Source organism: Saccopteryx bilineata, chromosome 4 (genome assembly GCF_036850765.1).
Source record: "Saccopteryx bilineata isolate mSacBil1 chromosome 4, mSacBil1_pri_phased_curated, whole genome shotgun sequence".
NCBI lineage: Eukaryota > Metazoa > Chordata > Mammalia > Chiroptera > Emballonuridae > Saccopteryx > Saccopteryx bilineata.
In genome coordinates this window covers 195,787,778-195,800,801 of record NC_089493.1, presented here as the reverse complement: position 1 = coordinate 195,800,801, position 13,024 = coordinate 195,787,778, and the positions used below count along the sequence as shown (strand labels likewise).

Genomic DNA, 13,024 nt, shown 5'->3' with positions numbered 1-13,024 from the left:
GCAGGTCACGGGAGGCGCCAGACTGACTGGGAGACGGCTCTGGGCAGACGGGGTCCAGTGGGGGGGCACTGACAGCCAGGTACTGCCCGGGCAGGAGAAAACTCGGATTAGAAGCGTTTTCTCCACTGGACACCTTCGTGCCCACCGCGGTGCCTCCACGAGGCAGGAGAGCAAGGCTCCGTGAGAGCAGCCCTCCGTCCAGCTGAGATGGTGGACACACCAGGCACAGGGCGTGTCAGCCAGGGTTCAGTCCCCAGTCAGTGCACACACGGGAACAGGTCAGTCTCTTTCTCACCCCTTTATAAAAAGAACCCACAAGCCTGACCAGGTGGTGGCGCAGTGGATGGAGCATCAGACTGGGATGCGGAGGACCCAGGTTCAAGACCCCAAGGTCGCCAGCTTGAGCGCGGGCTCATCTGGTTTGAGCAAAGCTCACCAGATTGGACCCAAGGTCGCTGGCTCGAGCAAGGGGTTACTCGGTCTGCTGAAGGCCCATGGTCAGGGCACATATGAGAAAGCAATCAATAAACAACTAAGGTGTCACAACGAAAAACTGATGATTGATGCTTCTCATCTCTCTCCGTTCCTGTCTGTCTGTCCCTGTCTATCCCTCTCTCTGACTCTCTTGTCTCTGTTAAAAAAAAAAAAAAAGGACCCACAATGAATAAAATCCTGGGGTGGGGGCAATCTGATATCCATTGTTGCCACATTATATTTAAAATGTCCATTTTTCAACAAAAAAAAGTTTACAAAACATGCAAGGAAACAAGAAAGTAAGGCCCGTGCACAGAGAAAAGAGAATTCATAGATACCAACTGCATTTGCCCTCAGTGTCTGGTCACTGGCACTGCCCCCACCTGCTGGGCGGAGTATGCCACTGTCGGGCAGTTACTGCGATGGATTTAAATACAAATCCGGTCAGCATTCCAAAGGCTCTGCAGAAACGCCTGCCAACTGCATTCTGCAGGACTAATGTGGGAGAAGAGGAGGAAGGTTTGATTAATAGAATGAAGAGGGCCTTTCTCTTCAGTACATGGAGAAGCACTCAAAGCAAGAGCAATGAAGACACGATCTTGTTAGCACAATTATAAAATAGTTCGGTAAAACAGAAAAATACCCGGGGGGGGGGGGAGGGGAAATAATATGTATACAAGCTATGAGACCAAATAAGAGAAAAGCCAGCAGAACCAAGCTGCTTGCAGGGTCGAAACCAACCCCAGTCCACAGCTATCTGCTGTTACAAAAACGCTAGCAAGCCATCGCCTGGATCCTCACTGACATCTTCGATGTGTCCCTCCCAGGGACAGCTTCCTCTCTCTCAAATCAATAAAATAAACACTCAAACAAGACCCAGAAGGCAGCCTGATACATCGTTTTCTCTACTTTGCTTTTCTCACTAAGATGCTGTGACATAGGACTTCAAATTGGCCAAATATGTCACTTATACTGTATGCTGTACTGTCAAAATACAGAGAAACACTGGTGGCATTTAGTGTGAGAAATCTGTCACAGTGTTTATGGAACTGCGTGGAGCTACTTCCTACCGGCAACTGCTTTGACATCCACTACATAAACACACACAACATACGTATGTTTGTGCTAACACACCTGAGCCTTGCTCACCTCCAGGGCTCAAGTCTAATGCTGTCACCTTTGATTTGTCGGTAGATACTAAAATCCAGGATGTTCTCAGGGATCACTGCATCGAGTTCTCTGATCTTTAGTAAGGTGTGACATAGGTTTTTCTAATGTCCGTTTCGTTCACGGGAAGCCGTGCAACCTCTGCCCTTGTGTGTGTTCTGGCGTCACCTAAAGACGGAATTTGCACAGAAGGGAGTCTCCGTGTGTTCTGTATGGTGGACACAGCTAGACTCCACACAGGATTTTCCACATTTGTTGCAATTTAGGGTCAGTCTCTTCTGTGAATTTCCTGATGTTTAGTGAGTTGACTTGCAGGATTTCCCACACTCATCACACTCATCACACTCATAGGTTTCTCCACTGTGTGCACTGGATGCGAGGGGTGACTTCATACAGAAGGGTTTCCCACATCTCATATTCTTTGATGATTAGTGAAATTGGGCTTCACATAAAAAGTTTTCTGACATTCATTACATTTGAAACATTCTTCCCTGTGTGTCCTCTGGTGTACAGTGAGGTGTAATTTCATACAGGAAAAATTTCTCGCATTTATTACATTTATAGGGTTTCTCTTTTGCGTGTGTTATAACAGAAAGATTTCCCACCCACATTCATAGTTTCTCCCCTGAGTGTCTTCTCTGGTGTTGACTGAGGGCTTACTTTATATGGAAGGGTTTCCCACAATCATTCCATTTATAGGGTCCCTCCCCTGTATGAGTTCTCTGGTGTACAGTTAGGGGTGACTTACGGCGAAAGGGTTTCTGACATTCATCACATTCATAGGGTTTCTCTTCTGAATGTGTCCTCTGATGATCAGTGAGGTTTGATTTCAAAGATTCATTACATACCTGGGGTTTCCTGTGTGATCTCTGAATATTAAGAAATGACTTCACATAGAATGAGTTTTCACATTTATTACATTTAAAGGGTTTTTCGCTGGTGTGAGTTCTCTGGTATATAATTAGGGTTGATTACATATGGAAGGCTCTCCCACCTTCATTACATTCATGTGGTTTCTCCCCTGTGTGTTCTCTGATGGTCAGCAAAGCATGACTTCCGTGAAAAAGTTTTCCCACACATTGCATTTGAAAGGTTTCTCCTGTTTGTGAGTTTTCTGATGTTTAGTTAGGTTTGAATGCACACAAGATTTCCCACAATCCTCACATTCACATGATTTCTCCCCATGTGAGTTCTCTGGTGATGACTGAAGTTTGAGATTTTGCATAGAAGGATTTTCCACACTCATAACATTGATAGGGCTTCTCTCCCATGAGAACTCTGTGACGGACTTTTAGGGCTATGTTCTGTTGAAAATATTTCTTACACTCTTTGCACACATAAAGCTTTTCTGACACTTCATTCTCTGCTGATCAATTAGTGCTGACTTCTCAGGGGCTTTTACCATATTCATTGGGTTTTTCTTCTGGGTGATTTCTCTGAGGGTCAGTGGGTTGTGATTTCTGGAAGGTCCTCCCACATTAATTACTTTCCCATGGTTTCTGTCTGATGTGTGTCTTCCGATGCTCAATGAAGTGGGAAGCCTGGTTAAAAGACTTCTGACAATGACTAATTCCAAGGTTTTCTCTCCTGTGTGAGTGTTATGAGGTTAAATGAGATGTGTCTTGTTGAAATTATTCTCATTTTCATTAGCTTCATGGGTTTTCTCCTCCAGATTAACTTTCTGCTTTTTAGAGAGGCTGACTTCTCACACTCCGTAATGATTTTTCCTTGTGTGCATTTCCTGATGGAGTTTAAGGGTTGACCCGTCACTCTTTTCCCCAGGTTCCTATAACCACAGGATTCTCCCTTTGTTTGAGTCCTCTTAGGTGTAAGGATGGCTGCTTTATTGAGGAAGGCTTCTCCACATTCACTGTCTTCAAATGATGGTCCTAATGTGTGAATTTCCTGCTGTTCAGTAAGGTTCTCATTATGTCTCAGGGATTTCTCATCTTGGTTATATTCATCAGAGTCCTTTCCAGTGTGTTTTCTTGCTTATTTTCAATAAGAAACTTCCAACATACATTAATTCCATCACAGTTCTTCCTTGACTGATTTTAATCAATAGTAATTAACTCTGAAACATTTCTCAGCCCTGGCTAGCTGGCTCAGCAGTAGAGTGCCGGCCTGGTGTGTAGATGCCACAGGTTCGATTCCTGGTCAGGAAAAATAACCATCTGCTTCTCCCCCCTTCCCCTCCTGCAGCCTTGTCCTGATTGGAGCCTCAGCTTCAGGTGCTAAAAATAGCTCAGTTGCAAGCATAGCCCTAGGTGGGCAGAGCATCGCCCCCTGGTGGGCATGCTGGGTGGATCCTGGTCGGGGTGCATGCCGGAGTCTGATTGTCTGCCTCCCTGCTTCTCACTTCAGAAAAACACACACACAAAAAAACAACAACAACAAAAACCAAATCTGCTCTGGTGAGGTTTATATCTAGTGGGAGGAAGCAGAAATTAAGTAAAATGAATCATGTAAAACACCTTATTTCCGTTTCTACTTGAGAACAGCCGTGAATGTACTTTAGCTATTAGGCCTTTGCTGATTCTATGTATTGTAAGTAATTCTCTCACGGCATGCCATGTCTTTTGAATTTTTCATGGTGTTTTGTGATAAGTGAATGTTCTTAACATAATTAATCTATTTTTTTCTTCTATAAACAGTATCTGTGTGCTGTTGGGGAAATCCCTTCCTAAGGAGTGTACATATATGATGACATATATATACATATATCAAGATCGTAATATTTTCGATTTTATATAATTGCAAACATACTCCACTGTACTTCCTTCCAGAGGTTTTACATAGTTCACTTTGCATTTCTGCATAATGGTAAAGGCACAAAGTTCTCCCCCGTCGGTATAAATGCTTTTGTCAGCATCACTCACTGAATAATCTCCGCTTTGCCTGCTCTCTCACAAGCCCCAGTTCCGTCTGTGTGGAGCTGGTTCTGGGACCTTCTTTCAGTTCCATTTGTTTTCACAGCAATAGCACACTCTCAACAAGAACACATTCCTTCTGCCTGGAACCCCCAAACTCACAATCCTTACTTCACTCAACTACCTGCTCTAAAGCTGGCCTCATCAGAAAGGCAGTCAGACCTTTCAAAAGAGTGCACCCCACAAGAGCCTGAGTGGCACACAGTAGAAATAGACGCAGAATGGATAAATAAATTAATGCGGGGGGGGGTATTTAAAAAAGTCCATGGACATGGAGGGAAACGAGGAGTGAGAGAGAACCCAGGGGCAAGCGTGTAAGATGGGTGGCGGGTTAGGAACGGGCAGCCGTCAGGAAAGGAGAGACTGTGTCTGAGTGACGAACGGAAGTCAGTTCAGGTTGTCTGAGGCATGCGGGTCCGCTGTTCGGTTGCTTCCAAGGTTGGGGGCCCTAAGCAGAATTACTGGGACACAGACCAGAGGTCCCAGACTCCGCACCAACCGTCAGGGGCCTGATTTCCACTGGCTTCTTTTCTTCGCCTGGTAATGACCGACTCACCTGGATCACTGGGAAGCCTCCCTCTCATGGCCATGGCTCCTCTTCCTGCTCCTCCAGCTCGAAGATCACCTCTGGTTTGGGGACGCGATACCCTAGGAGTGAGATACGGGGCAAGACTACTGAAAAGCTGCTTGGCCATTGGGGGCCCTGAAGGCTGAGAAAGGTGCAACTTCCAGAGTCACATGATAAAGGTACGCCCATCTGAGTCTTTCCTTAGGAAGGTGAGAACACCAGCATTCTTTCTGTGCCCAGTGGGAGCAATCATCCTTGGCCATGAGACGTACACATAAATGTTATCAAACTTCACTAGGAGCCCACAGATCTTGGCAGCTAAGAAGAGGGAAGGGGAAGAAATGCATGTTGTCAAGCATTATGCAGGGAAAGCTCCTCACCCACTGAGACCAGGTAGCTGAAATTCTCCAACGTCATGTCCTGGTACAGGGTCCTCTGCACACTGGTCAGTTGCAGCCACTTGTCCGGGTGAAGTCCACAGTAACATCCTTGAGTGACTCAGATCCCTGACCAGCACATTCCTGTTCAAACCAGAGATCGTTACTGGGTAGCAAGAAAGAGATACCTGGGACTGATGAAAGCATAAATAAGTGGAACAACAAATAAACATTTCTCTCCAGAAATCAATAAATTAAAAAAACTAAAGCGAGTTCTCTTAAAAAAAGGGGGGGTTACCTAGAAAATAATTCTTAACATGTTTATGTTGAGAGCTTATCATAAATATCATACAGGTGGCGTATTCTATACCGTGTTTTACTTTATGGGATAAAGTGGCATTGTGACAGGAAAACCCAGACTGTGTATTAACTTATTAATTCAAACAACAAAAGAAATTAAAGTTCCTACCATGTGTCTGAAACTGTCCTAGCTAGTTGGGAAAATTAAGCTAAATCAATCCCTTTTTTCTGTTCTGAGGAACTTAAATCTTAGTAACTAGACAAATCCTGTTTATGAACATTTATCCGGTAATAAGGTATTGTGAGAGCTATGCTAGAATCGTTATAACTGGTGTTAAAAGATGGTAGAAAATACGCTTCTATTTTGTATTGTCAGGTGAGGCTTCTCTGGGGCACCCGTGCATAAGCAAAGTCAGAGGCATGAAAACCACACAGCAGTGTAACAGGAGAACGGGGCATAGGGCTCTGAGCGGATAAAGGCACTCAGAGTACACTGGGGAGTAATTCTGGACTTACTCCTTTAGTTTATTGGTCTCCAAAATATTTCATCACCACCCTAGCAATAAAGTTTTGAGCCCCCCCCCCAATTTTATTTACTCTTCAGTAAAGTAAGATATACATCCTGTCAATGTCCACAGGCGGGAGGTGTGCCATTGAGGAAAACCAGGAGCCAGCGAAGACATGCAGGCCATCACCGTTACCGCTGTAATGTGTACCTTAAGTAACAAGAAAGGTCTTAGATCAGTAATGTCACTTTACGACTTAAGGAACTGAAAAAAAGAAAAGAACAAATGAAACCCAAACTACTAGAAGGAAGGAAACTACGAAGAGTCGAGCAGATGTAAACAGAATAGAAAAACAACAGAGAAAACTGGAACCAAAGACTGGCTTTTTTTTTTTTTTGAAAGATGGAACAGAACTGACAAGCTTTTACCTGGCTGGACTAAGAAATAAAAAGCCTCTGATTACTAAAATCAGGAATGGAAACAAGGACATTACTATCAATTCTGCTCAAATAAAAAGAGTTATAAGAGAGGACTGTGAAACACTGTGCCATCAAATTGGATAATCAAGATGAAACGGACAAATTCCTAGAAACAAAAAGCCCACCAAGACCAAATCATGCAGAAAACAATCTGAACTGAATTATATACCTAGTAAGGAGATAGAAATAAAAACAATCTGAACTGAATTATATACCTAGTAAGGAGATAGAAATAAAACACAGCCCAACAAATAAAAGTCCTGGACCTCACGGCTTCACTGGCTCTTCCTACCAAACACTTAAAGAAAAGCTAATACCAATCCTTCTCGAACTTTTCCAAAATACTGAGGAACCAAACACACCCTCTCTCATTCTATGGAGCCCGCATTCCTCTGATACCAAAACCAGAAAAAGACGTGCAAGGAAACTACAGATCAATACCCCTTACGAACACGGATGCAAAAGTCCTCAGCAAACTAGGTTCAGCATGTATGAAAAGGGTTACATGACTAGAATCTGAGGACGGCTGGAAATATAAAAACCAATCAACATAATCCACCACACATTAACAACAACAACAAAAAAAAACACGTGATCATCTCAACTGATGTAGAAAAAGCATTTGACAAATTCAACACTTATTCATGATTTAAAAAGAAACAACAATGCTCAACAAAGCAGGGATAGTAGGAAACTACCTCAACATAATAAAAGCTGTGTATGAAAAACCCACAGCTAACATCGTAGCTGATGGCGAAAGACTAAGAGCTTCTCCTCTAAGACCAGGAACAAGACAAGGACACCCGATTTCACCACTTCTATTCAATACAGTATTGGAAGTTTTAGCCAGAGCAATTATGCAAGAAAAAGAAATAAAATACATTTTTAATTTTTATTCATTCATTTTTAGAGAGAAAAAGAGAGAGGGAGAGAAAATGGGGGGAGGAGCAGGCAGCATCAACTCCCATATGTGCCTTAACCAGACAAGCCCAGGGTTTTGAACTAGTGATCTCAATGTTCCCAGGTCAGCGCTTTATCCACTGCGCCACCACAGGTCAGGCAGAAATAAAGTACTTTTGAATTGGAAAGAAAGAAGTATCTATTCACAAATGATATGATCTCCTATGTAGAAAACCCTAAAGAGCCCAAAATAAAAACTTTTAGTGTTAATAAATGAATTCAGCAAAGTAGCAGGATACAAAGTCAACATAAAAACAGCTGCAATTCTATTTACTAACAATCTAAAAAGGAATTATAAAGTCAAGTCATTTATAATACAATCAAAAAGAATGAGCCTGACCAGGTGGTGGCGCAGTGAATAGAGCGTCGGACTGGGATGCGGAAGGACCCAGGTTCGAGACCCGGAGGTCGCCAGCTTGAGCGCAGACTCATCTGGCTTGAGCAAAGAGCTCACCAGCTTGGACCCAAGGTCGCTGGCTCCAGCAGGGGGTTACTCGGTCTGCTGAAGGCCCACGGTCAAGGCACATGTGAGAAAGCAATCAATGAACAACTAAGAAGTCGCAACGCGCAACGAGAAACTGATGATTGATGCTTCTCATCTCTCTCCATTCCTGTCTGTCTGTCCCTGTCTATCTCTGCCTCTGTAAAAAAAAAAAAAAAAAAAAAAAAAAAAAAGATTAAAAAAAAGAATGAAATGAATTTTTAAAAAAGGTGAAAGACTTATACAATGAAGACCTCAAAAGATTGCTGAAAGAAATTAAAGACATAACCAACTGGGAACTCATCCATATTACAGATTGGAAGACAATGTTGTAGAGATGTCAACATTACAGATTCAGTGCAATCCCTTTTAAAATCACAATGCCTTTTTTATTTAAAGAAACAGAAAAACCAGCCCTGGCCGGATGGCTCAGCAGTAGAGCATTGGCCCAGCGTGTGGAAGTCCCAGGTTCGATTCCTGGTCAGGGCACATAGGAGAAGTGCCCATCTGCTTCTCCCGCCCCCCCCCCCCTACATTCCCTCCCACAGTCATGGCTCAAACAGTTTGTGCAAGTTAACCCCGGACACTGAGGATGGCTCCATGGCCTCAGCCTCAGGCACTAAAATAGTTCAGTTGCTGAGCAGCAAAGCAGGACCCCAGATGGGCAGAGCATCACCCAGTAGGGGGCTTACTGGGTGAATCCTGGTTGAGGTGCATACAGGAGTCTGTCTCTCTGCCTCCCTGCTTCTCACTTAAGAAAAAAAAAAAAGGAAACAGAAAAACCCATCCTAAAACTCAATGAATGTCAAGAAACTCCACATACTCAACACAATCTTATAAAAGAACAGAGCTGGAGGACTCACATCTCCTAATTACAAAGCTACAATAATAAAATATACATATACTTTTATTTTGGCGTTTTGGTATTGGCGTAAAGATAGACAAATGGACCAATGGAACAGAATAGAGAGCCCAAAAATAAACATTTGCATATATGGTCAAATGATTTCTGATAAGACCATTCAAAGGGGAAAGGACAGTCTTTCCAAAAACTGGTGCTGAGAATATTGGATATCCATACGCAAACAACAACAACAAAACCATGAAGTTGGACCCTTACTTAGAACCATATGCAAAAATTAACTCAAAATGGACCAAAGACCTAAATGCAAGACTTAAAAATATAAAACTCTTAGAAAAAAACATAAAGCAAATGTTTCGTAACAATAGATCTGGCTACAATTTCTTGAATCTGCAGACAACAAAAGAAAAAACACAAACTAGACTTCCTGAAAATTAAAAAAAAATTTTTTGCATAGAAAGACTATATTAACATAGTAAAATGAAACCCACAGCACGGCAGAAATACATTCAAATCATAAATCTGATAATGGATTAATATCCAGAATATATAGAGAACTCCTAAAACTAAACAACAACAAAAAACCCAAGCACCCAATTCAAAAATGGGCAAAGGACTTGAATAGATATCTTCCCAAAGAAAACACACTGACGGCCCATAAGCACATGAAAAGATACTCAACATCACTGATCATTAGGGAAATGTAAATGAAAACTACAGTGAGATAGCACCTCACACCCATTAGGATGGCTATAACAAAACAACAACACAAAATAACAAATGTTGGAGAGGATGTTGAAAAACTCGAAGCCCTCTGCACTGTTGGTGGGAATGTGAAATGGCACAGAAATGAGTAGCAGTTCCTAAAAAAATTAAAAACAATTATTATATGACCTAGCAATCCCATTTCTGGGTATATACCCAAAAGAACTGAAAACAGCATCCTGAAGAAACATTTATACACCCATGTTTATAGTAGCATTAATCACAATAACTAAAATGTGAAAACAACCCTAGTGTTCATCGACAGATGGATAAACAAAATGTGGTGTGTGTGTGTATGTGTATATATAAATACATACACACACAATGGAATATTATTCAGTCATTAAAAGGAAGGAGATTTTCACATATGATTCAAGATGGATAAGCTAATTGAAATCAGTTACAAAAGGACAAATACTGTATGATACTACACACAGAGGTACTTGGAATAGTCAAGTACAGTTTAAGGACATGCAGTCCATTTCTTTCATTCATCCAGACAGTCTTAGGGTTCGTCCCTAGTTCAAAGCATACATTCAGAAAGCTCTTAGAGAAGTCCACAAAGCTTTGGTCCCCAATAAAACCTCACCAAGTTCTGCCCTCCACTTCCAATGAAGAACATCTACTGGTTCTTGACTACTGAAGAATTGCAAAGGCCTTTTCCCCAGATTCCAGTGCCAGGAAGTCTTTCTGTCTCAGGAATACCTGGCTGACTTCTCTTTGTGGTCACTGAAAAGGGAAATGTGGAGAGAAGGAAGGGTTTCTTTCCTGTGAGATTCCTGCTCTTGAAGCCCCTTCCTTCTGGCTGCAGTAGAGTTGCTCTGTCCCAGCAGAGCCTAGGGGACAAATTCACTTCAGCGGGAACCTTCATCAGGGGCCCCAGACCCGCCTCTCTAAGAGGACGCAGCCGCCAGAGCAAAGCAGGAGGAGGTTGAGGACAAAGGCAACTGGCACAGCGAAGGGCGCACGCCCCGTGGACAGCGCAGGTGCGGGGCTTTGCGCTCACGGCGGGCAGCTCCGCTGAACAGCACCGCGGACAGGGGCAGGGCAGGGTCGACGCAGAGCGCTCTGCTGGGCAGAACCATCCAGAGCCGCTAAGGAGACTCGAAGGAGTCCCAGGATTCAAACCGCCGCCGGCAAGCCTCGGGCACACACACACACACACACACACACACACACACACACACACTTCAGCTGTGTATCCGGAGCCTTGGGAATGGTCGTCACCCCAAGCGCCACGCAGAAGGCAGAAGGGTCTGGACGCGGGGCTCCACAGGCAGCGCGCACACCCGCACCCACCTCACCTCCCTAATCCGCGGGCCGAGGCGGTCTGCCGCTCCGCCCTCCGGGCCGCGTTCCAGCCGCTTCGCAGCTAGGAGGATGGGGACGCCAAGGCTAGCGCGGCCTCTGCCCGAAGCGCTGCACTTCCGGCGCGTTCATGCGGGTCCCTCATTCAGTGCCCACGCGACCCCGCAGCCTAAGGCTGCACGACGCGCAGGCCCCACACCGGTCCTACGCGCGCCTGCGCACAGAGGCCGACCCGGCACCCGGGCCTTGCGAGCCCCAGACCCAGCGGGAGGCTCCGCCCACACTGGGTGCGGGGCCTGCGCGGGATCCTCCCTGTATCCCCCAACTCCGCATCACCCAGCCTCTCCATAACCAACTTAACCTCGCTCCCCTCTCCTGTCACTCCTCCTTACCCCCACGCTATCCCACCCCTGTCCCGGTCCTGGGGACTTCAGTTCCTGGGATGAGAGGCCTCCTTACAGCTGTCAAATAAAGGAGAGAGATTCAGGGAATATAGATGAAAAATGTAATCAAAATAGCACAACCAATTTTTTAAAACCGGCCCTGGCTAGTTTGCTCAGTGGATACAGTGTTGGCCCCACGTGCAGACCTAGGGGGGTTCAACCCCTGGTCAGGGCACACTTGAGAAGCGACCATGACTATCTGCTTCCCCTCCCTCTCCCCCTTCTCTCTTTCCCTCTTGCAGTCAGTGGCTCGATTGGTCCAAGTGATCCTGGTGGCTGAGGGTAGCTTGGTTTACTGAAGATTACTGGGGATGGAGCCAAGTAGGGCTCATGAGGGAGTCTATCTCCCCTCCTCTCACTTAGAAAAAAAAAATGGAGAAATGCAAACCATTCACCTCTCTGAACTGAATCAAGATTAAAACAATTGTTGATGTCCTGTGTTGGTAAGACAATGGACCAATACCACCTCCTCACTGCACTGGAGTTTGCTTTTCTTGGTGGCAATGTGGTTATAGCCAAAAAATTAAATATGCATGCCCTTTGACCCAACATAAATAGGTATATTAAAAACCTGCAGGCCCTGGCCGGTTGGCTCAGTGGTAGAGCATCGGCCCAGTATGTAGATGTCCTGGGTTCAATTCCCAGCCAGGGCACACAGAAGCACCCATCTGCTTCTCCACGCTTCCCCCTCTTCTTTCTCTCTATCTCTTCCCCTCCCACAGCCAAGGCTCCATTGGAGTAAAGTTGGCCTGGGCGCTGAGGATGGCTCCATGGCCTCCGCCTCAGGTGCTAGAATGGCTCCCTTTGCAACAGAGCAATGCCCAGATCGGCAGATCATCGCCCCCTAGTGGGCTTGCTGGGTAGATCCTGGTTGGGCACATGTGGGAGTCTCTCTGCCTTCTTGCTTCTCCAGAAAAAATAAATAAATAATCTGCAGACCCTGCCTGGTTAGTTCAATTGGTGCAGTGGTAGTCAACCTGGTCCCTACTGCCCACTAGTGGGCGTTCCAGCTTTCATGATGGGCAGTAGCGGAGCAACCAAGGTATAAATTAAAAGATAGATTTAACTAGAGTAAGTTGTTTTATAAAGATTTATTCTGCCAAACTTAGCAAAAATCTGACATAAAGTACTTGGTAATTATTATTATATGCTTTAACTTGCTGTAACTCAGCTTTATAAATTTTATAAAGTAAAGTTACTTCCCTACTTTATAAATCACCATTACTGTGGAACTGGTGGGTGGTTAGAAAATTTTACTACTAACAGAGATACAAAAGTGGGCGGTAGATATAAAAAGGTTGACTACCCTTGGTTAGAGCATCATCAGAAACACCAAGGTTGCCAGTTCAGTCTCTAGTCAGGGCACATAAGGGAAGCAACCAATGAATACACAACTAAGTGGAA

The 13,024-nt window shown here is 44.5% G+C and overlaps 1 long non-coding RNA gene across 2 annotated transcripts; it reads right to left on the bottom strand.

Annotated features, from left to right (window-relative positions):
• Window positions 1–4,364: 4,364 nt before the first annotated feature.
• On the bottom strand, window positions 4,365–11,369 carry LOC136333786 (uncharacterized). Of its 2 annotated transcripts, none has more exons than XR_010731089.1 (3): window positions 11,174–11,369; window positions 5,520–5,660; window positions 4,365–5,219 (listed from the first exon to the last, which is right to left on the bottom strand). It is a non-coding gene; the product is annotated as an uncharacterized lncRNA (long non-coding RNA). The 2 variants fall into 2 exon arrangements; XR_010731088.1 differs by lacking the exon at window positions 11,174–11,369 and adding an exon at window positions 10,459–10,583.
• Between the last annotated feature and the right edge of the window lie 1,655 nt (window positions 11,370–13,024).